Source organism: the organism of the source record quoted next, unplaced genomic scaffold (genome assembly GCF_019419815.1).
Source record: "Pyrus x bretschneideri cultivar Hongxiangsu unplaced genomic scaffold, Pyrus_bretschneideri_v1 Contig4, whole genome shotgun sequence".
NCBI classification, from domain to species: domain Eukaryota; kingdom Viridiplantae; phylum Streptophyta; class Magnoliopsida; order Rosales; family Rosaceae; genus Pyrus; species Pyrus x bretschneideri.
This window is the reverse complement of record NW_025999723.1, coordinates 13607264-13611282: the sequence shown is the minus strand read 5'-3', so window position 1 is coordinate 13611282 and position 4019 is coordinate 13607264. Positions and strand designations below refer to the sequence as shown.

General features: G+C 37.8%; 1 pseudogene; it reads right to left on the bottom strand.

Annotated features, from left to right (window-relative positions):
• Positions 1–1410: 1410 nt before the first annotated feature.
• Positions 1411–2142, bottom strand: LOC103941636 (annotated as a pseudogene).
• Positions 2143–4019: the final 1877 nt, after the last annotated feature.

Below are 4019 nucleotides of genomic sequence, written 5' to 3'. Positions count from 1 at the left end.
CCATGGTAGGCAAGAACAATAGACTTTCAAATACAAAAGTGTAGGCTTCAACCAATAAATACAGACTCGACCCAACACGGTAGGCCCACGTGGGCCTCATGTCAAGACCAACCATCATTTTTTCTTACTTTTGCCCTTTATTCTGGGGACTTCCTTCAACCACGAGTCAGATGGTGCAGGTCATTGATCAAGTGGTCTGGAGGTGTGGTGCGAGTACGAGACTACGGCAAAGTGCAAGGCGAAGACGAACTCGATCCGAGTTTGTGGTTCTCGTGTCTGGGCTTTGTCAAACAAGTGACGGGTTCATGGATGTCGAGTAGCAGCGGTGGTTGATGTAGAAGACAATGAATGCTGGTGGTTCGAGAAGATGGTGGCGCGGTGGTTCAAGCAAGCGAGGTTCGAGATGGGATGATGCAAGTGGGATGATTCGGTCAGGTAAACGAGGTAGCGGCAGTTCAAAACCATGGGATCATACAGCAGTAAACAACGGATTAAGGCTCTGATAGCTTGGTGCAACAACGAGTTCAATTTTTGTGTTTTTTTTTTTCCAACAACAAAACTCTAATCTAGGTACAAGGACAAAACAAACTATAACCGAACTGATATCCGACAACTGAAAAACAAATTGATACCACCAAGAACAGATCAACCCTGTAGGATCGAATCTGCTCTGATACCAAGTTGAATATCAGAGTACGCAACAAACAAACGAACTAACTGAATATAAAATTATATTAAATGGAATTACCAAGAAGGCTACACGAACCGAAGAGACTACATCTGACTAACTTGATTGAAAATAACTACTATAAACACTACTATATATAGTGAAAACTAAAGCAAAACCCTAATCCTTAACGTGCAAGAAACTCTAATATCTTTGGCTCACAAGAAAACCATAAACAATAATAAAATAATAACTACTTTTCCAATTACATCAACGTCATACGTACTCCATGCCACTTAATTTGTGTTATTCACATGTTAAACTTGAAAATTAGAATTTTATATTCAAATTCTATACATTTTTCCTCATGGTACAAGGGGAAAAGGTAATTTTGAGCTATTCTATAATAAAAACTTGTAATGGTTGAAATCAAGTCAATTTTGTTTCCACCATGAGTTATGCTTAATAGCAAAAAATACAAAACATCTTGCTTTGGCATAGGTTATGGTGGTATTTTGGAAGAAATTAAGTTTGGTTAATTAGGAGGTTGTCAAGTTAATTAGAATGATTAAGACCTAGTTTGGTATTGTTGTGCATTGTAAAAAAGTTGCTTCCGCTGTGCAAAGCATGAGAAGGAGCATTAGTATAAAAAACACAAAATATTCTTATGATATATGTACGTAAAGAGTACACAAATTAACATCACAGACAACTAGAGTTGTCAATGATTTTGACAATTAATCTTAGACATGGCTCTTGATGGAAGAGCTATAGTTGTCTTGATCATCATAGTATTTGGATCACAGCGTAACTCCTCCATACTTGGAAGAACCCTTGATTGCTGGAAGCACTTTAGAAGTGAGATCATCCACAGGAATGAATCCACTCGCAGCAGCTGTAGGAGCAGCTGGTAGTCCTAGGAAGATCTTTGTCGCCAGAATATCAGAAATCCACTGCTTCCATGCATTTTCAAGGTTGCTCAGATCCCCCGACGAGTATTGGCATGGAGGGTTGTTGTAGAATTGCACCCAAATATTGTCGAAAAGGCCCGTCTTTAGGGCACCTCCAACCCAAGCATCAGGGAAAGAACACTGAGGAGCTGCAGTTAAGTAAACTTTCTTCCCTTTTTTACTATAAGCAGAGAGGAACCTTGCTAGGTCATCCCAATGTAGGGGTGTTCCTCCCTCGATATCAAAATCAATTCCATCCAAAACAGCGTCACCCAGCGGGGGCGCGATGAAGATATTCCCCCAAGAAATTGTTCCACAAATAAGTTGTTACCTGCCTAGCCCAAGAGTTGGAAGGAAAGCTAAGATGACATATTCATAGTTGCCTGTGGCACAAATCTCCTCCAAGGTACCCTCATTCCCGTTTTGTCCCCAGTAGATGGCAATGCCCGCAGCTTCAGCACCGAATTGTAGAGCTAGGGTTATTGAAATGAGGAATGCTAGTGAAATTCCTAACTTTGGTGCCATAATCTGCACTAGAATTTTCTTAATATTTTTTTGTTGATCACTACTTTCTTGGTGTAGTGTTTGGATTAACATGTCATTCCTTCAAATTTATAGGAGGAATTTGATCCCATTCGATGGAAACACCCTGTGCTTTTTTGGAACACTACTGCGTAGCTGACAAGTCACTTACTTCCCGCCTGATTGCCTTTTGCATCAGATTACCAATGGCCGTCGATTGACGCACACGGCACATCAGATCGCATCTCCGCATATCTTATAATTGAGGCCTTTATCCGATTAGTGGCCCACGGCCTAGCCCTTGTTTGATTTGCCTTGGCCGAGGGTCGACTCCACACCATACGTCTTTCTTTTTGTCAACTGTGTAACAAGTTGTCATTTAATACTATAGTCTAATAGTATTTTTCTTCATTTATAAGTGAGAGATTTTAGGTTCGATTCTCACCAAAAACGAATTTGAACCACATCATTACTAGCCCATTGTGAAGCTAAGCTCATTCTTGTCCCTCATATTATAGAAAATATTATTTGTTAAAAAAAAAAAAAACAAAAACATTGTAAAATAAGTTTGCTTGTATACGAACAAACACGCATAAACAATTAATTCTAGCACAAATTATTATGTTGATAGCAGTTGGTTTACCCAAACGGCTACTTAATTAGAAATCGAAATGAATTTCCACATGCACGAATATAGTCGTGTATTTAGGTCCCTTGTCCTGTACCCGTGAATATTTTTTTTATAAGAAATGGCATAAAATTCATTATATAAGCCAACAATAGGCTTCTCAGTACATTACAATGCGATATGCTTCTCAATTAAATAATCAGGTATTACAATAGAAGATTCATCCAATCAAGTACAATAAAGAAAAGAATCCAAACTGAATATTTCTCTACTCCTTATTGTTTCCACATTTCACCTCATTTTTTATTTAATAGTTCGAACTACTATATACCACATATTACCAAACTCATGACTTGCAAAGTTGCAGATGCCAATTAATAAAATTTTACAAAATTCTACAAGAAAACGTAATAGTAAACTGAGTTTGCATAATTGGAGCATGCATTCAAATTTCAAATTCCAAAATTCCTGGAGTAAAAAAATCCAGAATTCCCACTAAAAATATGTCCAAAATTAGATAAATATATGTCAATTTCTTTTCTAATTTTGTACAAGCCTTTTATGTATGTATAGTTGGATGTGACAAATAGCATGCGACTTGCAATGAGATTGTGGTCCGCTTTAACCGTTGATTCGTCTTAAGCTGTCATTTTCAATAATTTGAATTTTTTGTATTTTAATTGAAAATAAATAAATATATATATGTTTGTGTGTATTTAAATATAAATTATATTGGTATTGGATTGACACAAAAGGGCAATTAGGGTTGACAAGACCCCTTCCTCCCATAGTTAGACATTTTCCGTGTGCCTGCCTGCCTGCTGTCCATTGCTAGCCACTAATTCTTTTTATATTAATAATTAACCAATTAAGTATTGGATTAATTTATTCATACTAGCATTTGCCTGCACTTTGTGTGTATGAACATATTTTTTTAGAAAATGATAAGGGGAGAGAGAGAGAGAGAGAGAGAGAGAGAGTGCAGGGAGTGGGAGGTTTTTGTTTTTGGGTTCTTTTTTTTTTTTAATATTGAAGGTATTTTAACATCACTTGTAGGTGAGGTGTCATATTCCCGGCTCGACTCTACCATAGCACAATATTGTCCGTTTTGGACCCCGACCAAGCCCTCACGGTTTTGTTTATGGAAACTCACACAAAAACTTCTCAGTGAGCCATCCATCATGGGATTGCTCTCGCACGAACTCGCTTTACTTCGGAGTTCTAATGGAACCCGATGGCAATGAGCTCCCAA